Source organism: Lemur catta, chromosome 9, assembly GCF_020740605.2.
Source record: "Lemur catta isolate mLemCat1 chromosome 9, mLemCat1.pri, whole genome shotgun sequence".
NCBI lineage: Eukaryota > Metazoa > Chordata > Mammalia > Primates > Lemuridae > Lemur > Lemur catta.
In genome coordinates this window covers 52,497,045-52,523,310 of record NC_059136.1, presented here as the reverse complement: position 1 = coordinate 52,523,310, position 26,266 = coordinate 52,497,045, and the positions used below count along the sequence as shown (strand labels likewise).

Below are 26,266 nucleotides of genomic sequence, written 5' to 3'. Positions count from 1 at the left end.
GAAAGTAAGTTGTCTATGGCAGGACACAACTCGTGTAATTTTTCCTTAGGAGAAAAGAAATGAGGGTTTTTGAAAAGTGTTTTAGGGTAATTGTGATAAGGAGAAAAAAAAATGAAGACAACGTTTTGACAGAAATATAGGTAAATAAATGGTCCTCTGACTGGGACTGCGCCTAAGGAGACCTGGATCTCAGTTAGCTTTTATCTTCTCATGCCTTTTACTCTTTCAAATCTCTTCTATTTCTTCTTTCTTCTATAGTGCCACATTTATTGGCTTTCCATCCTACTCAGACCCTCTATTCCTGGTTTTGTATGTTTGTTTGTTTATTTATTTATTTATTTATTTATTTTAGAGACAGGGTCTCATTCTGTCACCCAGGCTCAAGTGCAGAGGTGTGATCATAGCTCATTGTAACCTCAAATTCCTGGGCTCAAGTGATCCTCCTGCCTCAGCCTCCTGAGCATCTGGGACTACAGGTGCACACCACCAATCCTGGCTAGTTTTTTATTTTTTGTAGAGATAGGGGTCTTGCTGTGTTACCCAGGCTGGCTTACTTTGTATATTTAAAGAAATAATAAATTATTTTAGGCACCCCCAAATCCTATAACTACCTCCTTAAGAAAAATGAAATCAACCTACATACAAAGAATCAAACTGAGTACAAGAAATCAACATGAAAATGGATAAAACTATGCCATATTTATACAAGGGAAATCTATGCAGTGATAAAAATAAATGAATTAGAATTATAGTTTTTAATGTGAATGACTCTTACAATCATTAGTTGAATAAGGCAAGAAAAATATATACAGTATGACACCATTGAGTATTGAGTATCATTTATGGACACATACATCTGTAGTAAAAGGGTAAAGAAATGTATGGGAATGAGAAACAGCTAATCCTGGGTAGTGGTTACCTTTGGAGCAGAGACTAGAGAGAAGTGATCATGGAGAGGTCTGCAAAGGCCTTCAATTCCATTGTCTTCAGCTGAAGTACTTGAGGGCAAGTACCAGAAAGGGGAATCACCAGAGAGCTATCAGTTGCCAGTACCACTCCTAGGAGCTGGGGGAATGGTTGTTTCCATCTTATAGGGGCCACCTGGATGGGCAGGACAGCCTCTACTAAAACACTGGTTCTCAAACTTGACTGCACATTAAAATCACCTGGGGAGCTCTGGAAACTTCCAAAGCCCAGTCTGTACTCCAGACCAATTGAATCATAGTTTCTAAAAGCGGAGCCTGGAAGTCAGTGCTTCTTAAAACTCTCCAAATGATTCCGATGAGTAGCTACAGCTAAGTTTGAGAAACACGGCATTGCGGTATGTCTCTCCACTGACCCAGGTATTTAAAAATGTCTTACGGTAAGGCTTTACACTTTTTATACTTTTCTGGATGAAGCTCTTTTCTTAAATTTATCTCTATCTGTTGTTTTGTGTCTGTTATTTAAACATATGTTTTTAAAATTTCATATTGTTTGTTGCCAGTGTGTAGAAATGAGATGTTAAAAAAAAACAACCTATCTTTTGTAGATCAATCTTGATTTACTTTCTTATGAATTCTTACAAATTGTTTATGTTTACTTTTGTGGTATCTATATGAGTAATGATTATTTAGTTTTTTCTTTTTTAATCTTTAGCTCATGAAACATTATTTTTTCTAAATAGAAGGCTTGGACCTTCAGGTCTATGTGGGTTAAAAGTGGTAAGACCAGGTATTATCCTTTCCTGAATTTAAAGGAAATGCTTTTAATAGCTCACCATTAAGTGTGATATTTATTGCGAGTTTTATGTAGATCCTCTTTATCAGGTTAATGAAATTCTTACCGCATTTATTTTTATAAACATTCTTGGTATAGATTTTTACTGAATGCTTTTCCTGCTTCTGTGATTATCTGAATGTTCTTTAATCTGTTAATGTACTGAATGACATTTTCTATGGTTAAATTTTTGTTGTATTCATGGAACAGACCTAATAGGTATTGTCCATTCTTTTTCAATTCTGTTCATGACTGAGCTGAGCCTAAAGTTTCCTTTATATACTATAATATTTATGCTATCTTCAAAAAAACTTACAGCATGTTTCTTCTTTTCTGCAGAGGAATTTGTGAAATCTGTAACAATTTCTGTCTTCATTACTTTTACAATTCATCTGTAATACAGTTTGAAATGTTTTGGATTACCTCGGTAGATTTTCAACTGCTAGTATAATTTCTTTAATGGTTTAAGGGCTGTTGTTTTTTCTGTTCTTGAGGGACTTATACTAAGTATGTATTTGCAGGAAATTATTCATATTTTTTATTAAACATGTTGGCATAACATTAATATGTGCTATTAGTATTTGTCACTTTTATGATTTTTAAAATATTTTCTGGGGAAATTTATAAATTGGTCTCTTATTAAGTGCTATAGGTATGTTCATATTTAAATACTTGACTCAGAAAATTTAGATATGACTAGTGTGCTTCTGAAAATAAATCCAAAGTGACTCTATGGACAGGCATATTAGGCATATTTAGGGAAAGGTGTGCTTTAAACTCAAGACATGTTATAATAGAGGCTGCCTATTCTGTTTATGAATGGAATTGCTTTGCTTTCATATATTGCTTAAGGTTTTGTGTTTTTTTGCTTAACAATCTATTAAAAATTAAAAAGCATATACAAAACAAAGAAGTAAGTTCAAAGTGTACAGCCAGGTAATAAACTAGTTTGTTCATTGATATATTGGACAGTATTTATTAAACACATACTATGTGCTTAGGCATGCCACATTACCAGGCACTGCCATTCTCCTGGCCTATTATACACAGTGCCTTTGTAAATTTGAGATGTGCTATTTCTATTAATAGAAATCCTAAGAAAAACAGAGGAGTGTTCATAAGGGCCAAGATCAGCAGTAGGGTGAAAACACCATCAAACAGTTGAGAGAAACTAAAACATTGGGCTTCCTCTCTGCCTCTCTTCAACCTAAGTCCTTGTGACAGGAGCATACTTAGGTATATTTCTCTCCTGGTGCTATTGTTTATGTCAGATTGATGTCACCCCGTGAGGGGATCATTTGTTTCATACCATTTAAATTGCTGGTGGAATCTGAGTAGCATGTGTATTTCTTTAACTGTGTTATTCTTTTATTTAATCGCTGTCATTTCTAATAGATTCTGAGAGAGATTTGGTTACAGAATGTCCACTCACATAAGGAAAAACACTTTTGGTTTTTGAGAATTGATAGTTTACCATAATATTGCCAAAATATGAGTCAATAGCCAAGTAGATGAGAACCATTATACAATTTTCAATTTTAACTTGCTGCAAATTGCTTTTCTAGGGAGATAATATTTGGTATTCTTATTGTTCTTTTGTAGAACATAGGTATGAATCTCTCATTCTCCATTATCGGTACAAATAGAATTATCTGAGCTTGCTATGAAGGCAGTTTCTATTTCAGTGCCCATTTAAATTTGGCTTTAATACTCTTTTTATTGGATTTGAAAAGAGGACTTCAGGCATATTAAAATTGAGTGGCTTTCAATCTGAACACAACTGAGTAATCACAAATGCTTTCATCAGCAAGTGAGATACCTCATCAGCGATTTGTTTGAATGTGAGGGCTTTGCAAAATTTATAAAAATCTCCCAGGAAATTTATTCACAAGGAATGACTATTGCAAATATTTGTTGAGTGTCCACTAGACATTAAATACTATACTAGCTATCAAAAATACAGCTCTGAAAAAGATAATAATTGCCTTTTGGAATTACATTAGATTGTTGGACATTGTCAGGCAGTTTCCCTGCAGGGGAGTGAGTTATGGTAGATGAAACACAGGTGCTCACAGAGCACAGAAAAGGTGCACAGAACCTATACCTGGAGATTAAGGGAAGATTTCTTGAAATAAATTTTCTCCCAACTGAGATTCGAGCAACAACACTTTGCTAGGTAAACAACTGTCAAGGTTGTAGGCTGGGAGTTGGAAGTATTAAGCAGAAGGAAAAACAAGTAAAAAACAAATATGGAATGGGCTGGGGTTATACGGAATAGGACAATTTTAGGGAATTCAGTGTTCACTAGCTGGATTGAGTGTGCTCTGTCACTGTTTTGTGTCATTTCCTTCTTATATACTGTAATGCATTTAGTACATGCACAGAATTTGAATACTGTACTTTATAATTCTTTCCTACTTAGGACCAAAGATTAACTGTAAATATGGAAAAAGGATGTATTTGGAGAACAATGATGGTTATTAGTAGTCTGTCTAGTGAAAAGGGCACCAAATTTAGTATAAGAAAACCTCATTTTAGACTCTCTTGGCTGCAAGTTATAGAAACCATACAAACCAGCTTCATCCAAAATGGAATTTAGTATAAGGATGTTGCTACACTACGTGGAACCCAAGAACAGGAATGACATGAGCCTAGATCTGATGAAAAATTGGAAGAGGGACTCTCTCACTCTTTTTCACCTTCCCTTCCACTTTTCTCTTGCTCAGAATAATATTCCACATTCTAAAGAAATCACCGAAGCCACCATCTCTGGAGTTAAACATTTTAAAGCCCTGTCATCAGGTAGAACTTTCCTGGTTTAAATCCAAGAAGTCTTAAGTGGGACCCACTGGCTCAGATTGTCAGGTGTCCACCTTTGGACCAATCAGTTGCGGTCATTGTGAATGGAGGCTGTGATTATTTCTCTCTTTGGGTTTTGTTCCCACTCTTGAACCAATTGACTGTAGGCAGGAATATGAATTTACTTAAGACTTGGAAGTTCTCACAGCACCCCTATTAATGAAGTAGGGGACAGGGCATTTTCCAGGACAAAGAAAAATGCCGCACAACCAAAATACATCTACTATACTAACAGCGATTATTAAAAAGTCACTTAATTTCTCTGAGCCTCGATTTTCTCTTCTCTAAAAGTGTATGAATTATCTATTGCTATGGATATGTATCAAAGGAGATATTTTAAAAGTATTTTACAAGAGAAAGTTCTATGCAAGTATAAAATGTTGCTCTAATTATTATACTGATGTTACTGAAGTAGGTACTAAATCTGTGAAGAGCTTAATTTGTGAAAATGGAATGATTTTCTTCTAGTTTTTGTACTTACGGACAAAAACAAAATATCTACCATTTATTGATGTTTTAATATGTAAGTATTATGGTAGGAGGTTTGCATATTTTAAAAATCTTCACCACAGTGCTATAAAGTAGATACTCTTACCAAGCATATTGTAAGGTAAAGAGGTTAAGAAGATTAAGTTCCTATGGTGAATTAGTATCAGAGAGAGGTTTTAAATCAGGTCTGAGTGATTCCAAAGGTAAGGTGGGGATTTTAAGGAGTCATTTTAACTCTTATTGTAAAAATGTGTTATCATTTTATTGTTCATCTTTATAATTCAAATATTATGATTGGCTTATTTCTTAGCTAGTATTCTTAAAATTTTTTAAATTAATATTTTACTATTGCATTTCTATTTGGTGATTTAGTGATTACATTCAAAATCCTATCTTTTTGGAAGATATAAGGAGTTCATACTGTGGATTTGCCAGGAGCTGCTCTACTGTTTGTGTGGAGAAATTAAAATATTAAATCTGAATTAGAGGTTTGATGTTTAATAACAACTGAACAAGAGGTGGGTAAATAATCACAATTTGTCCAAAAACAGTATGTCAGCCTCCAAGGAGGATTCTAGAAGAATTCTTAACAGCTGGTCACCATTTTTGGTCTTAATAGTGGAAAGTACAATTAATGAGCAACTATTAGAATTTCTGACTTCTGACCCAGCAGAACAGAACATACCATTTTTTTGTAATCTGTATTAAAAAGGAGATACTTGGCCAATCTGAGCAAGTGTGATTAATTTGGTAGAATTGTGTTCTAATTATGAATATTAGAATATTTTAACTGTCTTTGTAAGGGAAAGATTCTCAGTCACACAGCAAATACCTAAAAAAAAAAAAGTTTTTCTACTTTTATGTTCTTAATATAATGATGTATTATAGACCCTAAATTCCATCCAAAGAGATGAGTGGGCCAACTTGTAGAATATTTCTCATTACTGAGATATTATATAACCCTTTCGGGTACTTCTGATAACACATGAGACAGATTCCACTCTTCATGAAGTAATGTGGGATAGGCCTCTTCAATGTCTTAATGTTGTTAGCGTCTACCTCTTGACTTCCAGAACATGGCGTCTGTGCAGTACTGTTTTTTGGCCTGATTGTGGGCCTTTCCTCTGTCAGTCTTGTGCATATACTTAATGATCCCTTTTCAAAGAGTATATTCCTTTAATGTTTAATCTCTTCTGGGAATTAATACAAACTTATGGCTCTACATAGCAGTCTAGGAATCATGAATTTATATATCTGGGACAACAAGTCCACGTGCACAACACATCATCACATCATTCACTCAGACGGTGTTTAGATTTCTTTGAACCTGTCTTCTTGAGAGTAAGCTATCCCTCTCATGTACCCCCACCAAAAAATGTCTCGAGTATATATAGCTTTGTTGTTGAAAATACTGCCAAAGATGGCATCTTGTGAAATTCAAAGGCAATGTTATGTGATTTCTGTTTTGTAGATAATAGAACTAAAGTTTTGAGAGATGAAAAAGCTTGTACCCTGTCACGTGGCAGCTTGGTAAGGAACACTCAGGGCTTCTGGCTCCTAGTCTGGAGTAGTTTTTGTGAGCTCCCTCTGCATGTTGCTTCCGTCTGTATCATATAATTTGGTTCTTGGTTCTTAAAATATTATGGCATGCAGGTGGGAACAGATTTGGTCCTCCATTAGTTTACAGATGAGAACACGGAGCCTTAGAGGGGTTTGTGCCCAAGGCTATACAATGAGAAACATTTTGCCTCCAAAGTCCAAGATTCCATTATAGTTTTCTGGCTTTCCAATCTTAAAAAGTCCTCTGTGGGCTATTAATAAATTCTACAATCTCTTGTTTTTTTAATCCGTTTATATTTTTATTTATTTCTTATATTTATGATATTTTAAAATGCATATTTTGTTTTAAAAGTAATACTTTATGTAGAGGTCCAGCCTGAACTCTCTAGGGATCCTAATCTGATGTTTTTGAAGTACTAACAACTGCAGCAAATAGCCTTCTTGATGGAGAGCTACATCTGTTCTGTTGCCAAAATAATGAACATTTCTTAAGTGACATATGTGAAACAACTTTTAAAAATGTAGAGATTCTAGCCGGGAGTCCCAGCTACTTGGAAGGCTGAGGCAGGTTCATTGCTTGAGCCCAGGAGTTCAATGCTGCAGTGAGCTATCATCATGCTCTCCAACCTGGGCAACACAGCAAGACCCCATCTCTAATGAATGAATGAATGAATGAATGAATGAATGAATAAATAAATAAATAAATAATAAAGTGCAGGGCCAGGCACGGTGGCTCATGCCTGTAATCCTAGCACTCTGGGAGGCCGAGGCGGGTGGATTGCTCGAGGTCAGGAGTTCTAGACCAGCCTCAGCAAGAGCAAGACCCCATCTCTACTAAAAATAGAAAGAAATTGTCTGGCCAACTAAAATATATATATAGAAAAAATTAGCCAGGCAGGGTGGCACATGCCTGTAGTCCCAGCTATTGGGGAGGCTGAGGCAGTAGGATCGCTTAAGCACAGGAGTTTGAGGTTGCTATGAGCTAGGCTGACGCCACAGCACTCACTCTAGCCCAGGCAACACAGCGAGACTCTGTCTCAAAAAAAAAAAAAAATAATAATAGTAAAGTGAAAATTCTTTTCATCCTTTTAAGCCAAAATTTAAAAAAAAAAACATTTTTTTATTTTAATTTTTTTATTTTTAATTATTATGGGTACGTAACAGTTGTATATATGATGTTTTGAGATAGGCATACAATGTGTATTAATAAAATCAGGATAATCAGGATATCCATCACTCAAGCATTTATCATTTCTTTGGGTTAGGAACATTCCAATTCCACTTTTTAGTTATTTTAAAGTATAACTTATTGATGACTATAGTTGCCTTGTTGCGCTATCAAATGTTGTTTATTCTATCTACCTAACTGCATTTTTGCACCCATTAACCATTCCCACTTCATGCCCTCCTCTTCACTACCCTTCCCAGCTTCTGGTAACCATCATTCTACCCTCTGTTTCCATGACATCAATTGTTTTAATGTTTAGCTCCCACATGTGAATGAGAACACGTGAGATTTGTCTTTCTTTGCTTGGCTTATTTCACTTAATATAATGTTCTCCAGTTCATATTTTTGCAATTGACAGGATTTCATTCTTTTTATGGCTTAATAATATCCCATTGTGTATATGTACCACAATTTCTTTATCCATTCATCCACTGATGAGCATGTAGGTTGATTCCAAATCTTGGCTATTGTGAATAGTGAGTGCTGCAGTAAACATGGGAGTGCAGATATCTTTTAGATATACTGATTTCCTTTCTTTTGGATATATACTCAGCTGTGGGATTGCTAGGTCATATGGTAGTTCTATTTTCAGTTTTTTGGGGAACCTTCATTGTGGTCAGAGAAAATGCTTGATATGATTTCAATTTTTGCAAATTTTTAAAGACTTGTTTTGTGGCCTAACATATGGTCTATATTTGAGAATGATCCATGAACTGAGAAAATGAATATGTATCCTGTATCTGTTGGATGAAATGTTCTGTAAATATTAAGTCCATTTGGTCTATAGTGCAGATTAAGTCCAACGTTTCTTTGTTGATTTTTCTGTCTGCATGGTCTGTCCAATGTTGAAAGTGGGGTGTTGAGGTCTCCAATGATTATTATATTGGAGTCTATCTCTCTTTAGCTCTGATAATATTTGCTTTATATATTTGGGTGCTCCACTGTTCGGTGCATATACATTTAGAATTGTTATCCTCTTGCTGAATTGATTCCTTTGTCATTATGTAATCACCTTCTTTGTCTCTTTTTACAGTTTTTGTCTGCAAATATGTTTTATCTGATGTGAATATAACTACTCCTGCTCTTTTTTGGTTCCTATGTACATGGAATATCTTTTTCCATTCTGTTATTTTTCATCTATGTGTGTCTTTATAGGTAAAGGGCTTCTTGTTTATAACATATAATTGCATCTTATTTTTTCATTCATTCAACCGCTCTGTCTTTTGATTGGAGAGTTTGGTCCATTTATATTGAATATCATTATTGGTAGGTAAGGACTTATTACTGCCAAGTTGTTATTGGATTTCTGGTGGTTTTGTGGTCCTCTCTTTCTTCCTTCCTTCCTTCCTGTCCTCCTTTATGTCAAAGTGATTTTTCTCTGGTAGTGTGTTTTAATTTCTTGCTTTTCATTTTCATGTATCTGCCATAGGTTTTTTTTTTTATTTTAGGTTATCATGGTGCTTGAAAAACAACACCGATTATTTTAAACAGATGAAAACTTAACTCTGCTTACAAAAAACAAATAAAGAGAAGTCTAAAAGAAATTCTGCACTTTAACTCTATCCCCTCCTTTTGACTTTTTGTTATTTCCATTTATGTCTTTTTATACTAGCTCTTAAAAAGTTCTTGTAGTTATTTTTGATAGGTTTGTCTTTTAGTCCTCTTACTCAAGATATAAGTGGTTTACACACTGCTATTATAGCAATAGAGTATTCTGTATTTGTGTACCTACCGTTACTAGTGCATTTGATGCCTTTGGGTGATTTCTTATTGTTCATTAATGTCCTTTTCTTTCAGATTGAAGAACTCTTTTTAGCATTTCTTGTAGGTTAGGTCTGCTGTTGATGAAATCCCTTGGCTTTTGTTTGGGAAAACCTTTCTGTTTCATGTTTGAAGAATATTTCTTTTGCAGGATATAATATTCTAGGGTTAAGGTGTTTTTGTTGTTTTATTGTTCATTTTGGTTGGCTTTTTTTTTTTTTTTTTTGTTAACTTCAGTGCTTTGAATATGTCATGCCACTCTCTCCTAGCCTGTAAGGTTTCCATTGAGAAGTCTGCTGTCAGGCATATTGGAGCTCCTTTATATGTTATTTTTTTTTCTTTTTTCTTGCATACATCAGGATCTTTCTTTATCTGTGACTTTGGGGAGCTTGATTATTAACTGTCTTGAGGTAGTCTTGTTTGGGTCAAATCTGCTTGGCATTCTATGACCTTGTACCTGAATATTGCTATTTTTCTCTCGATTTGGAAAGTTCCTGGTTATTATTTCTTTGAATAAATTTGTACACTAATTTCTCTCTCTACCTCCCCTTTAAGCCCAATAACTCTTAGATTTGCCCCTTTGAGACTATTTTCTAGATCTTGTAGGTGTGCTTCCTCTTTTTTACTCTTTCTTTTTTTCTCTTCTGACTATTTTCAAATAGCCTGTCTTCAAGCTCACTAATTCCTTCTTCTGCTTAATTAGTTCTGCTATTGAGAGACTCTGATGCATTTTTCAGTTTGTCATTTGAATTTTTCAGCTCCAGAATTTTTTTTTTTTATTTCAATCTCTGTAAATTTCTCTGATAGGCTTCTGAATTCTTCTCTGTGTTGTTTTGAAGTTCATTGAGCTTCTTCAGAACAGCTATTTTGAATTCTTTGTCTACAGGCTCACATATCTTCATCACTCTGGGATTGGTCACTGGTACCTTATTTAGTTCATCTGGTGAGGTCATGTTTTTCATGTATGTTCTTGATTCTTGATGTTTGTTGATGTCTGGGCATTGAAGAATTAGGTATTTATTCTAATCTTCACAGTCTGGGCTTGTTCGAACCTATCCTTATTGAGAAGGCTTTCCAGATATCCAAAGGGAATTGAGTATTGTGATCTAAGTCCTTGGTCAGTTCAGCCATATCAGCACTGGGGGCACACCAAGCCCAGTAATGGCGTGTCTCTTGCAGACTCCTGGTGGTACTGCCTTGGCGGACTTGAGTAAGATATGTGAGAATCCCCTGGATTAGCAGGCAAAGTCTCTCACTCTCTTCCCTCACAGTGCTGAGTTGGTGGAGTATCAATGTGGGTACTCCCTCATGGCCACCACAGCTAGGACTGTGGCAGATCACACCTGAAGTTAGCCCAGTATCACCCGAAGCCTATGGCAATTGCTGCCTGGCTATCTTTGATATTTATAAAAGCCTTAGGGCTCTTTAGTCAGCAGGTGGTGAATCCTGCTAGGACTGGGTCCTTCCCTTCAGGGCAGTAGATTCCCTCCTGGCCCAGAGTGGGTCTAGCAATGCTGTCTAGGAACGAAGCCTGGCATCAGGGGCTTCAGGAGTCTGCTTGGTACTTGATTTTATTGTGGCCTAGCTAGTACCCAAGTTATAAGACAAAGTCCTTTGTTCATTTGTTTTTATTCCCCTTTATCTCACTACTTCTTATCTCTACTGTTTAGAATTTGTATATATAACTTCTTTGTTTTGGTGCTTACCCTTATAATTTTATTATACACATTTAAAAGAAACTTAAACTTAAGCACTGTCTTGATCCCTTTCCTGTATGATAAATGTACATTAAAACATTTTATCCAGTTTTCCCAGCATCATTTATTGAATAAGGAATCTTTTCCCCAGAGTATGTTTTTGTCTGCTTTGTCAAAGATTAGATGGCTATATGAGGACGGTTTTATATTTGGATTTTCTGTTCTGTTCCACTGGTCTGTGTCCCTGCACTTTTGCCAGTACCAACCAGTTTTAATAATCATAGCCTTGTAGCATAGTTTGAAGTCTGGCAAATTAATATCTCCCATTTTGTTTTTGTTGCTTAAAATTGCTTTTGCTAAATGGGGTCTTCTTTTGTTCCATACAAAGCATAAAATTATTTTTTCTGTATCTGTGAAAAATGATGTTGGTAATTTAATAGGGATTGCATTGAATCTGTAGATCACTTTGGGCAGTATGAATGGATTAGTAAAATGTGGTATATGTATACCATGGAGTATTACTCAGCTATAAGAAATAACGGTGATATGGCATCTCTTTTGTTCTCCTGGAGAGAGTTGGAACCCATTCTATTAAGTGAAGTATCCCAAGAATGGAAAAATAAGCACCACATGTACTCACCAGCAAATTGGTTTCCCTGATCATCACCTAAGTGCACATTTGGGAATGACACCAATTGGGTATCGGACAGAGGTGGGGGCTGGGGGGCAGGGGATGGGTGTATACTTACATGATGAGTGCGATGTGCCCTGTCTGGGGAATGGACACGCTTGAAGCTCAGACTTGGGGGAATGGGGGAGCAAGGGCAATATATGTAACCTGAACTTTTGTACCCCCATAATAAGCTGAAATAAAAAAAGAACATTTTAGTTCTTTCCTTTTCTACCTACATAGTGTCAAATATTTTAGTACTGTCCTCTTTTTAACACAAACCCATAAAAACCATTTTTTTGTTTGCATACTCTCAGATCAATATTCTTGAAAAATTTTCCTTCTACTTGAAATTAATATTTCAGAGTTTTTTATATGAGGTCTTGTGGTAGTAAACCCTGTTAGTTTTTACCTGAAAATTTTTTTATTTTTATTCTGCAATAATTAATCTAAGTTGACAGTTTTGTTATCTTATCACTTTGATAAGTTGTTATTCCATTATCTTTAGGCTTTAATTTTAGTTGAGAATTCTGCTGTTGTTTCTTCTAGGAATTTTTCAGCTGCTATTATTTTCTTTAAATGTTGCCTTTCTTTTGTTCTCTCCACTTTTTTTTTTTTTTTTTTTTGAGACAGAATCCCACTCTGTCACCTGAACTAGAGTCAATGGCATCATCATAGCTCACTGCAACCTCAAACTCCTGGGCTCAGGCAGTACTCCTGCCTCAGCCTCCCAAGTAGCTGGGACTACAGGTATGCACCACCACATCCACCTAATTTTTTCTATTTTTAATAAAGATGGGGTCTTGCTCTTGCTCAGGCTGGTCTTGAACTCCTGATCAGGTGATGCTGATCCTCCCGCCTTGGCCTCCCAGAGTGTTAGGATTACAGGTGTGAGCCACCACCCCTGGCCTCTTTCTTTCTTTCTTTTTTTTTTTTGGATCTTCAAAATGTGTGTGAGAAACCTCATTCTACTCTCTCTATCTCTTAATCTTTACATTTTTGATCTCCTTATGCTACATTGTAGATAAATTATTTAGCTATGTCTTCCTCTAAACTATTCTTTCTACAATCTGTTATTTTTATTTCTCTAATCCACTTGAGCTTTTAATTTTAACCATTTTTTATATCTGTAATTACAATCTTTTCAGCTCTGTGTGCTTATTTCTCATGTTTTTTTACTCTGCTTCTTTTTGTAACTTTGTGTTTCTTTTACAAATTTTATGCCTAGCTATTTTTCTGTCGTGTCAGATAGTTTTAGTATCTGCAAATATTTCAGTTTAAATTTTTATTTCTTGTCTGCTGATTCTCACACATAGGATCTGGATGTTTCTGTGTGTTTTTCGTGAGGTCATGGTTGTTTTTAATCTGCGGGAGGCTTGGTGGCTTCCCCGGGGGAAGTGTTCCTCCGAGAGCGTGCTTCTGGCGCGTGAGCGGGTTGTCCCAGACTCTGCAGAGCTTCTCAATTCAGCGGTGGCTCAGGAGAGGACTCTGAGACTCAACTGTCCCTCGTGCTGCTCTCCCTATGTCACTCCCCCAGCTCTGCCTTTCTGTGGCTGTGTTGGTTTAGCCCAGCCCCCTGCCCCTCTGGCAGCTACCACCCTGACCCCTACTGCTTTACCCCAGACTCTCTCTTCTCTGGGCCTGGCTCCAGGATGTTTGTGTGGAAGCCTCCAAGGATTTCTGCTTTGTGTTCTGCCTGACCCAGACTCTGTACCCTGGAAGTCCTGACATCAGCAACCCTTTTTTGGCATGTCTGTTTTCTCTTTGGTTGAGGGGAATGTGACTTCACAAAAATGTCTCCTACCTTTGGTGACACCAGTGATGTTTCCAAGGAGGTGGAGTATTTGGTTCTAGTTAGGAATAACATGGTTGCTCATACCATTTAGATACTAGTGATCCTGGAAGTAAAAACAAGTCATTGGCTTCCTGGCACTGCAGTGTAAGCCTGGAAACCCCAGGGGGCAGCTATATGTTTGCATACGAGGGAGTGAAAGAGCTATATTTGGAGGCTTGTATTTTGAGAGGGAAGTGTTGGAAATGACTATATTACTTGTATGTGTGACCGATGAATGAGAAGGAGCAGTCAGAAATTTGACAACACTGCAAAAGTAAAAAACACAGTCAAATTTGTGTGTTTGCTCTATGGAAAGAAAGGGATGAGAATTTTCATGCTGTTAAGAATATTCTAATTATTAGAATAATTATTATTATTACTTAGCTTTAAATGTGAGCTATTTTCTGTTTTTTTCTAGAAAGCATTAAAAAAACTCGGTAATATATTAATGATATAGATGAGAATTCATCTTCTGTCTCTATATGTATAACTTTAGAGGAGTTAATGTCACTTTGTCTAACATATGCAAATAACAATATGTGAAAAGCTCCTGAGAATTATAGAATTTATAATTCTAAAGGATCATTTCCACTTATCCCCTGCAGGGAACTAAGTCTAAATAAGGGGAAATGCCTTGTTTAAATTTAAAGAATTTGTTAGTGACACAGTTTTTGATTTTAGACCAGTGCTCTTTTTATTGTAACTTGCTGCCAACCCGGGGACAGGTGAACTGGACCTTTAGGGACAAGTTGAACAGAGGGCAAGGGTCTTTGATTAAAAAAACAGACAAACAAAACCTAAAACTGTAGTTGACTTGATGTAGGCCTTCAACAAAAGTACTATTAATAATTTGTGAAGAGACGTTAGTAATAACAAATCTTTCTTGACTTATTTCTGATTGAAACATCATGGTGTGCGTTGATTAAAACAGTGTGTACAAGGAAAGGAAAACTTGTAGCTTCATTCTTCCTAATGAGGTAGAATTTGGAAATCATCTAAAAAATATGTTTGATTTTCATGGTGCCTATTTCTATCCTTTTATGCTATTGAATAGCTGATGAAGAAAAACATACAGGGAATAAGATTTTTTTCAGGAACAGTAATTATAGCAAGTACTTTATAGTGCTCATACTGTGCCAAGCATGGCTCTAACTGGTTTAATAATTTTAACCCATGTAATTCTTATAACAACCCAATTATAGGTAGGTGCTATTAATATTATAATCAATATTATAAAGATGAAGAAACAGAGGCACAAGGAGATCAACCAATTTGCTTTGGGTCAAACAATTAATATGAATGATATGTCTCAATACTAGTTTATAAAATGAAATGTTTTACAGATCCTTGTATTTTTTAGAAATGAATAGCATTGTCAAGATGACTTTACAAATCAAAACATTTTTTCATCACTATATGGTTTCTGAAGTCCACTTTCTCAAGTTTGAATCTGAGATCTTAAAGAGATACTCAAATTTACTCATTCTGCTGATCTTCTTTCACTGATATTTTCAGTTCTATATATTTTTGTTTCATGGTGTTTTGTTTTATGCTTCTACATTTGTTAATACTCTTCAACAAAGTACCATTTTAATATAAAAATCATTGACATTTATCTAGAAAGACAAGGCTAGGAAACTATAGAGAGTCAGGTGCTCTGCAGAGAAGTGCCAGTGGCAATATTATTACAAACATCTCTATATTAATACAAGTATAGTATAACTGTCATGAGTTACACTATTGTTAGGAACATAGCATCCTATGCTACTTTCATGTGATTGTCACCTTAAGTGAGGTGCCCAAGTAGTGATGACAGTTATAGAATGAAGAAGAATGGCTTCAGAAAATCTAAATTAAAAAATAACTATGAAATTGTAGATGACAATAGAAAAGAGTTTTGATGGCAAGAGATGTAGAGATTGTTGCATAGAATGAAAGGGTATGGTCTTGCTTATTCAAAGTCCTTTTGCAGATAAATCAGAATGTTTTTCTAACATGTATGCTTAAATAAATCGTAGTTCACAAACTGTAGAGTTTCTACTGCAGAGTTTCTACAGCAATGACCAATGTTTTTGATCTTTGTTTTTGTATTTGGTTCAGAAATGCCACGTGGAATATTACACATAAAGAACCTGACATTGCCTAACTGGCCATAAAAGCTTAAGGTAAAGGAGTAACTTGGAAGAATTTATCAGCTTGGACTGGATATGTCATTAAATCATAAGAATGAAATGTAACTCTCAGTAGAATGCAGAGTGAAAGATCTCCTGTATTTTTGTTGTGTTTGTAGAGATATTGATAAGGACATTGCTAAGGATAATATCTCACATTTTCCTTTTTATGTTGACCCACAGAAGATATGTCTGACATGTTTCCATGACATGAAAAGTTGTCCTTCTCTTGAGTGATTGCCGTTTAAAATTCCTTGGACATTTTGTGTCTGATAAGTGATTTTGTTTCTCTGTTTGCTTTGGATGTTAGGAAATCTCAAAGCTGAATATGAAAATCATTTTAGTAACCATGTAATCTCCTGCTGAGTTCAATTTTGCATAACGAATTCATCTAATAGGCACACCTTTATTCTCCTTTGCACTCGTTTCTGGATTTGCTTTTGGCCCTGTTGTGTTACCTATATTTCTGTAAGCAATTCCAAATCATTTTGAAACCAGGTAGAGTATAATTACCTAAATAAATGTTCTGTTTTTTCTTATCAAAACTTACAAGTATGATACACAGTGATAAGGAATTTTTAACTGTGCCAAAATGACATACCAGAAAATCACCTACCATTACCTTCTGAATATGGACTCCAAAGTATAAAGAAGATCAGAAATAGAAAAAGCTTAATGTTAGTTCTGTAATAGAAAGGGAGAAAAATATCTGATAAACAATGCAAATATTGAAGAAATGCTATCTGTATATATGTGATTAGAAGTAATTAAAGCATCCAGGTCACTTAGAGTTTGAAATTTAAAGAAGGGTTTTATATATACATGAAAAAATTTTTATAAATACCTTTAAGATATATGAGCTTTGTCATCTATTTTGCTTAATGTTAAACCAGTTATAAATTATCCCACTTGTTTTTCCATATTAGCCAGTAAGAATATTCAAGGAACCAAATTAAATTTGTTATATGTTCACTTTTGCTAATTCAATGGTAAAATTTTTGGAACCAAATTTCAATAGCATAAATCACAGAGGTAGAATTTTGATTAGAAGCCAGGCAGTTTGACTGCTGATCTCATTCTTTTAACCAGTGTCTTATACGGTTTGTATTTTTTAGATTGGGTGAAGTTAATGTGCAGTAACAAATGACCCCCAAGATTGAGAGTCTTTTAACCATAAAAGTTGATTTTTCATTCACATTTATATGTTCACCATAGGCTAATTGGGGCTCTGCCATCTGTTGCCTCATTCTTGGACCTGGTCTGGTGGAGAAGCTCCTATCAAGGAAGTTGCTGGCTCATAATATAGGGAAAATAGAAACATGGTGATTCATGCGCTGAATCAAAAGCTTCTGCAGAGAAGTGACATGTGTTACCTTCTGTTCACATTGTATTGTCCAAAGAAAGTCCTGTGGCTAACCTGTTTTCAACAGGGTGGGGATGTATAATCCTCCGGCGGAGGAGCAGTGAATATATTGAATAATAATATATCATATTGCTACAAGCAAAGGGTCTTACCTCTTGTGTTTTTTGTTTTGTTTGATTGGGTACAGTGTGTGGTACCTAGACTGACTTTTCACGTACTACCAGACTGTCTGGGCTTGGCCCTAGTACAAGTAAGTGCCATTTCTCCCTCTCTCTCTCTGTCTCCTAGAATGCCTACTCTTTGTGGGGCTAAAACCTGAAACAAAAGCCTTTCAGTATGGCCTATTCTTATACTCTTTTCTAAATATTTTAATAAAGGATAAATAGAAAAACATACATATATATGTCCTTGGAAGAAATTTGAGGTATGGTATAATACATTTACCTCTTAGAATTGTTTTGAGGATTAAATGAGAGGATTTGTAGGTAGTCTTCAACAGAGTATCTGTCATATAGTAAGTGCTCAATAAATATTGTCTATTAATATTAGTAATATTGTAAGCATAATGTCTTTTGCTATCTTTACAGCTTACCTGATAGTTGAACAGTTATGTAAAGAAATGATTTACTAAAAAAAACTTAAAACTACCTTTACTAAATGAATTCTTATTTTATTGAAACAATAGCTCATACACACGCCACAACCAGAAAGGATATATATGATAGACATTATATATTTAGTCCACTAAAAAGGCAAGATAGGTATGTCAAATTATTTGAAGGCCCTTTGCAATAAATCTGTACCTTCTAATCCACTTTTACCCTCCAAAATTTCATGGTTAATTTGTTGGTGCGTATAGGCAACTGCTTTAAATCCATCAATAGAGGACTGATTCCAGCCCTGACTTCTTATTAACTGCAAATCGTCTCACTCAACATTATTCTGTAAGTTTAGCAGACTTTATTGGTCAACATCAAGAAATTCACTTAAATGTTAATAATTTCAGATGGGATTGAACTCTCCTGAATTAAATTTTTTATTAAAGCACACATGGTTTTAAAATTGAAGGGCCAAAATATTCCATAAAATACGTTTTAAATTTAATAAACTCAGGACTGTTAGCAATCATTTGAATCACAATGGAATCAGCATGTGTGGCAAAGATTTGTCTACTCTGGTAACCAGCAATGCATTTTTGTACCAATTTTGACTTTAAATTTCATAGAACTATAACAAAAGAGAACTTCAGCTCAGTTTTTGAAATCATGGACAAAACTTTACAGGAAAATAAATGAGTGATATCATGCAATAGCATACATACAGTTAAATTGACTTTTCTCCAAAGTCATTATATATTATCATCTTAGTACTGCCTCTTGCATTTTCTTTGCCTTATCCTCTAAAGAAATATTTTCCTTGCAGTAGAAATCCAATTATTTTCTTCCTTGTAATTGACATTTTCTGTTTGCATGAGGCCAAAGCAGGGAAAATAAGATATAAATGGAAAGTGTTGAAAAAGAAATATTTGCAGAGCAGAATTATATGGGAGCTCTTTCCTTGTATGTAAGGGATACAGGTATGAATGCATGTTCTAGAATAGATTTATATTACTGGAGGGAAGCCTTATCATGGAAGCACTATGGCAATTCATGTTGTGAAAAATGGGTAATTCCTTCCCATTGATTTATAACTATAGAGATATTTCATTTTTACTTCCAATCAATTTTTAGTGATGCGACCACACTTTCCAGGTTTGAAATTATTAATCTTGTATGCATACATAAGAATTGGGAGGTATGCTTTATAGAACCTTGACATCAGTTGAGTGTATTTGTAAAGTGAAATATATTAATTTAATAGTAGTAATAACCCTCAGTTGATCTCTTTGACAGGTTGGTCTTTTAATATTTTGTCATAAGCTATGTTTCTTGAAAGTGAATGTATAATGAAGAATCTCTTCGTAATATAAACAACTACCCTATAATTTACCTCCTCTGGAGTTGTGGACCAATTACAAGTTAAGCATCAGGAAGTGAAGGGTGGACCAGTTCTTCTCTGGGATTGGAAATAAGCTGAGTCTGAGAAATTTTGCCAAAATAGCATGACTGCTGATGTTGGTGGGGCACAGGGCTCCAGAGAAGCCCCACCCATCTTGTGTAAGAGAAGGCTTTCACCTTTTCATGCCCTGGTTCCCATGACAACTGGAATATTATTGGTTTTTGCCATAATAGTGGCATTGTGGCATATCATGTTAAATTACAGCTAGGAACTTAGCTGCAAATGCTTTTGCTTCCTGATTTATGAGAGATAGCATGATTGAGACAAAAGAATTTGTAAGTAGCAATTAGAGAAACAGAGGTAAAGAAGGACACTGAGATTTATTTTTTTCAGTGAAGTGCAGTTAATGGAGCATGTAAATGGAAAGGATTTTCCATTCTTTGACTAGCTGGCACATCCCCGATTTAATCAAATGGGGCTGAAGTGTGCCTTTTACTTTCTATACGGTCGGACAAAGGTAATTTAGAATGGAGCTTTTAGATGTGTGTAAGCTGCTGCTGCCAGGATTTATGTCTTTATGAGGGAAATACAATTGCAGATGTCTTCTCAAGCTGATTGATAGGCAGTAAGAAAGTGAAACAAGAGCTCAATCTCCAAGAAACAAGAAAAAGTTGGATTTGTTAAATGGGGTAGAAAGATATCTGCTATCCTCTTGTGATTTTTGTGTCTAATTTAGTGCCTATGCAGATTTGAACTGTGGCACATGAAACCAGATACGTATTACCAATGGAACATGCTTCATTTGAGTCATAACATTTTCACTGAACTGCGTATCCCATCATACTCCAGAGCCAACTTAAAAAATCTGATTCTGATTTGAATTATCCACATTTGTAAATCACTGATGTTGGAACTGGAAAGAAGAAGGATTTTGCTGGGCTGGGGGCTATAGTACCTTTGTATTAATACTTCATAGAATTTAGATTCAGATCCTTGTTTTTATGCTAAAAGTATTCCTTTTTTTCCCCATCTAAAATCTATCTACTGAAAATTAAAGGCAAATACTATAAAGGGCATACTATATTACAGTTTATTATGCAACACATTCCTTCCTTCCTCCCTTTCTCTATTATTAAAAATATTTATTGCATCCTTACCCAACAAGGACATTGCTATCTGCAGAGTGTGCATGTGTGTGCGTGTGTGTATGTGTGTAATTCTGTGAGGATGGGGAAAGATATGGAAGGATGCAGACTAGTGTTTGACATTGGCTACATAGAAAGGGTTGGGGCAGCTTGTACAGGATCAGGTGAATGTGAGGCTGTAGCAAGAAAAAGAAAGATTCAATAACATCAGACTTCGAGCAAACGCGTTGGTAAAAATCCCCACCATCTCCACCACCAGCTCCCTCCTAAGGACTCAGAATATAGTCCCTGACATTTGGTTGGAGTGCCTGTTAGGGCCTAGAAAATTCTCAAAATGTCCTAAATGAGTAACCATTAAGGAGTGTTAAGTCAATTTTCCAGGGTCCTGGCCTTACAAGGCCCCAAGGGTCAATCGTGAAGAGAAGAGCGGTACGCTCTGAACACCTTGGATCTATACTTCATCTTTTTTACTAACGTTTCCTACCTGCAGATGAGTTTTGAAGAGACATACATATACATAAAGATTTTTCTGTTGTTCCCATGACCCCAGGTAATTGCTTTGAATATTCTGCAAACGTCTGGAGTCACTTTCATCTGAGTGATTAAAAGACAATTTCATGTATAAAATCTTGGTAATTTAGAATTTTTCTATATTTTGGTCCAAAAAGTATTACCATGACTTACATAAATATCAAAGAATAGACAAACTCTCTAACCAGAGCATAAAAGAATTATCTTGTATGGAAAATAAATTAACTTTGTGATATGTTTAAATTTCTCAGAGTTGAGGTTAATTTTCTTTTTCTACAGCTATAGGAGGTGGCCAACCAGAAATCCCCCTGCTTAAAGGAGAATCCACAATAAGAATTATTTCATTTGCAGAGGGCTGGATTGATTATAAGGTTAATGTCGGTGAGCACATTTATAACTTACGTGTGTAACTTTAATTTCTGATAACAAACTTTTTTATTTAAGTGAATGAATATACTTCCTATATGAGATGTTTTGGAAGGCTTGTGGTTATCAAAAGCTTATGGTTAAAATTACATTCCTTTGTGATTAAACCAAAAGGTTAGTTAAGCAGTTGACTATTAAAGAGAGGCACTTTGATCATGCTAATAAGAAACAGAGCTTGTACAGATTTTAATTTATGTAAGACAATTGCTCTCTCTAGCTAATCTCTGTGTCACAGGCTCTCTTCCTCTCTGTTGTCCTTTAGGCTCTACCAGGAGAGGCAGAGGCAGAAGGCTGGGAGGAGAATGAGTTTGGGCATTTGTTCCCACAGCTGCCTACCTGTCCTCTTGCCACACAGGTCGGCTGCTTTTTGTCTCTGGGAGTCAAGGACTTCTGTCTGGCAGCCTCTTTACATAGAACTCTCTCTGGGTTCCGATTACCGAACCCTTTCCTTTGTACCTTTTGGCCTGGGAGTGGTAATGGCTCCGGCATTAGTCCTAGGCTGCTGTACTCTGCTCTGAGCTATCCATAGTGACCTATTATTGAACCCTGTTTGATACCTAGTTTGTGCCAAATGTTTACTGGTAGGCCTTTGACTGATACTCATGCTCTAACCTTCTGCATTGTCTTCAGAAGTACAATTTCAACACAGGATTTTTTAGTTATGTTAACAAGATAGTTCTCAAAATGATTCTCATTAGATACAATTACACCTTCCATTTTCACAATCAAGGCCAGCCAAAAAAATTAAAGTTTACTAATCCAGATTTCCAGAGTTATGTCTTGTTTTATACATTGATAATCAGGGTCCATCCACTTATGCTGTGGATATGATAATCTATGTGTTTTATTACTGTGTATATTCTCTTTAGATTGTGGAATTTAACGCATTAACATTTTCTGGCAGTGATCTGTCTTTAACAGAACCTCAAGCAGGTCCAAGTAACAATGATTTATCATTTTATCCTTGTTTGTGAGACTGTCAGTCTCGTTGGAGCCTCTTGGGTACATGAGAGAATGCGTGTGTATGTATAGCTCTGAAAGAGAGGCTTGTCCAAACTTGAGTGCTTTGGGTGGTGGTGGAGAGTGACCCTATTCATCCATTTATTTATTCAGTTAAGAATCTGTGAACATGTCGGGGTTTGAGTCCATAGATATTGAACTAGAGTTTCTTTCTTGCTCCAGACCCTTCAATCTAGCTGATGACAGCAAGGTATTTCTCAAACTGAGAAAATCCTAAAGGGCTTGATGGAAGATAACCAACCACTATTAGTGAATGAACTGACAGCCCAACATGCAAATTGATGAAGCGTTTTTGCAAATCTTAACCCTCAAGCTTGGCTTGTGTATAGGAAAATGGCTGCCAACACAACACTGAACTGCGGTTGGGATGCAGCCTCTTCTTGACATAAAACAGATGTTGGAACTTTCTCAGTATGATTTTGACCACCTGATCAGTGTTGTACTCTTCAATGCTGGCATCTTTTTCCAGAGGCCCTGCCTAGAGATGGGAGAGGTAAGGAAGGAAAGAGAAGTGTCCCAGCCAGAGACCCAGCTCTGTTTAGAGGCATCCTTTGAGGTTTATGGTATAATAAACAGGAGAAATTTGGAGCCCCACAGCAATTTCCCCCAGATAAAAAAGAAATAAGGGCTATTTGGGGAGACAGTGTGGCAGTTTCTTAATTTATGTAGTCTTGCCATACGATCCAGCAATTGCACTCCTTGGTATTTACAGAAATGAGTTGAAAACATATCCACACAAAAACTGGCACATGGGTGTTTATAGCAGCTTTATTCATAATTGTCAAAACTTGGAAGCAACCAAGACATCCATCGGTAGCTGATTGGATAAATAAACCATGGTACATCCAGACAATGGAATATTATTTAGCACTAAAGAGAAATGAGCTATCAGGCCATGAAAAGAAAATGGAGGAACATTAAATGCATATTACTAAGTGAAAGAAGGCAATCTGAAAATGCTGCCTACTGTAGGACTCCAACTACGTGAGAGTCTGAAAAAGGCAAAACTCTGGAGACACTAAAAAAAATCAGTGGTTGGCAGGGGTTAATGAGGATGAATAGGCAGATTTTTCCAGAGGATTTTTAGGGCAGTGAAACTATTCTGTTTGATATTATAATGGTGGATGCATCTCATTATATGTTTATCTAAACCCATAGAATGTACAACGTCAAGAGTGAATTCTAATGTAAACTATGGACTCTGGATGGTAATGACATGTCAATATAAGTTCACTGACTGTAACAAATGGACCACCCTGGTGGGAATATTGATAGCGAGGAAGGCTGTGCCTGGGGAGGCCTAGAGGACAGGGGGCTATGTGGGAACTCTGTACTTTCTGCTTAATTTTCCTGTGAACCTAAACTGCTCTAAAACGTAAACTCTATTTTTTTTTTTTTTAAAAGAAAGGAGACCCAAATTTAAACCTGAATTGAGTAAGCAAGGAGTCTCTGGTCATGTATAAAGAGCATTCAAACAGCCTCTAGCTAAGCACCACAAGCCGTCCACACTGTTATGTCACATTAATAGATCAGGGTGTCAGAAGTGTAGGAGAAAAGGTCACTGAGTACTCATGGGGCAGACCTTGTCTTCAACTTATTCTCCTGAAGCATTCCATGCCCATGAAAATTTAAGCTGATAGGGAGAGGTTTCATAAAAATTCTCAATCCATTAACAAGTTTCTCCATTATTAGTACCACTGGCCTATTATAATTTTTAAAAACACTGCCTAAATAACTGCCATGAAACACTTGGGGGTGTTCTATTTCTAAAGACAGAGGATCCACTATGCACAGGGTCTTTCTAGGAGAGCAAGAGAATAACAGAATTTATATTTACACCAAAGACCAAATGAAATATTTTGTGCTGTGATTGCACATCTTTGGAACACTGAGCCTTTGGGGCAATATTTTCTGAAGCCCTTAATCTTTCAGTAGCTGCCAATTGGCCAAGAAAGAAAACAGCGGGAGGGTGGATTTCTGTATGTTACTGTTCATAAAAGTTTTGGATATTTTCCCCAGAGACATTGATGATCCTTTGGCAGATAGTAGATAATCAATCATCATTCTATCCTTGCAGAGAAGAAAGATAGTTTTTTGATTTTACAGACTGGGGAAATGTGATCACCAATGGAGAGGAGACTGGCCTAGAACACGGGCCTAAGAAAAGCACCAGTGACTTTGTTTCACAGTCAAGTTGAACAGGTTAGACTACTGGAGACTCACAGTGCTGCTGGCTGCTAATGCAGCTTCCAAAAAATGTTTGTTTGTTTGCCTTGTCATCTCACTTCAGGAGTGGATAAGTATACATCAAAGGATAAACTTGGGGCAAAAGTGTTACATTTTTCGTGTTGTACATTCGTCTCTCCTGGTGGCAATTCAGCACATGCATTTATTCCATTGATGGTTAGAGGAAAAGTCCTGATTACCTTCCAATTTCCATGATGCATGTCAGTGGATTGGAGCATTAATGGTGATAAATTCTTCTCTGCTTAGACTGTGCATGTGTTTAAGGGTCCTTGAAATCTGAGAATGGCCATGCTCTAAGTAGCTAAGCCTCTTTTGCTAGCTCCTGCTCAGAATAGGTTCTAATTTAAACAAACCAACCAACAACCTAATCCAAGCTGGAGAATTCTGAGGAAGGGGAGATAATGGCAAATTCTACTTCCAATTTCAGTTCTTTTATAACACACACACAGGTGCACCTGTATACATGCACACTAACTTCAGAACATTTTGTTCTGGTGTTTTATGTGGCTGCTGTTAGAATGTTATGAAAAATGTGGAGGAATGTCAGCATCCTACTGGGAGGAGACTGCTGGGTAATTTTCCTGGGGGGTCTGTTTCCTTATTACAAAGAGACCTGGAGACAGAGTTTGACAGGCTCTTAACCTAATGTCCTTTGTCGCCTGTCTTAGAGTCTGGTTGGGTTTAGGCCAACTACCTTTGGAGAATGGTTGAGCTGAGCCCTCTGCTGAATTGTTTCTGACTCAAAGTGTCCCAAATATTAAATTGTATGAGTGGCAATAGCAGCAGAGCCAGAGACACTGAAAAGTAGTATAGAGTAGGGACTGAGAATGGCTTTGGAGTTTGGAAGCCCTTGATTAGAATCCCAACTTTGAACTTTAGTTGTTGCATCATCTTGAGTAAGCTTTAATTCTTCTCATATGTAAAATTATTTCAGTAAGGAATAACTGTAGATAAAATACTTAGCATAGCTCCTGCCCTATAACGAACAATCTATAATGCAATGATAATGATGATAATTAGCACTGGAAATAGATTAACTTTCTTTTTGAAATCAGAACCCTATAATCATTTACAGAATCTTTAATAGAATTACAGGGTTTGAATATCTGAGATTGGGGTCTAGGCATCTTCATTTTAGTAAATTCCATAGATGATTGGGTAGGGTCTGGGGTTGGGACATTCTCTGACCTCTCTCAGCTTGGTCTCTGGATATCTGACTTGGATAACTTTAGTCTATACTCCACGCAGCTAATCTTGACTCAGCCCTTCCCATTACTTTACAATCCCTGCGTCATCACCACAACCATTTCTCTGCCCCACCCCAGAACACGACACTTCAAGGAGTAGTAACAGGGCTGCTAGGAAGATGATATTTGAAATAGAATGCTGTTGACTGAGGTAGGACCGATTTTCTGTGCAGAGATGTAGTCTATAAGATGTTAAACTAGGAGTGGTAGAACCATATAATGCACGATGAAGTTGCATAGGCAAAATTGAAAACAAAACAAT

At 36.3% G+C, this 26,266-nt stretch overlaps 1 long non-coding RNA gene across 2 annotated transcripts in view; it reads left to right on the top strand.

Moving 5' to 3' along the window:
• LOC123644677 overlaps nucleotides 1-26,266 on the top strand; it is a 146,939-nt gene that overhangs the window by 53,605 nt on the left and 67,068 nt on the right. Inside the window, exon 4 of one of the 2 annotated variants that reach the window (XR_006737213.1) lies at nucleotides 21,344-21,439. The exons of the other annotated variant lie outside the window; for it this stretch is intronic. This is a non-coding gene — a long non-coding RNA (uncharacterized LOC123644677). Of the gene's footprint in view, nucleotides 1-21,343; nucleotides 21,440-26,266 lie in introns of those variants that run through there. 2 annotated transcript variants of the gene reach the window in all.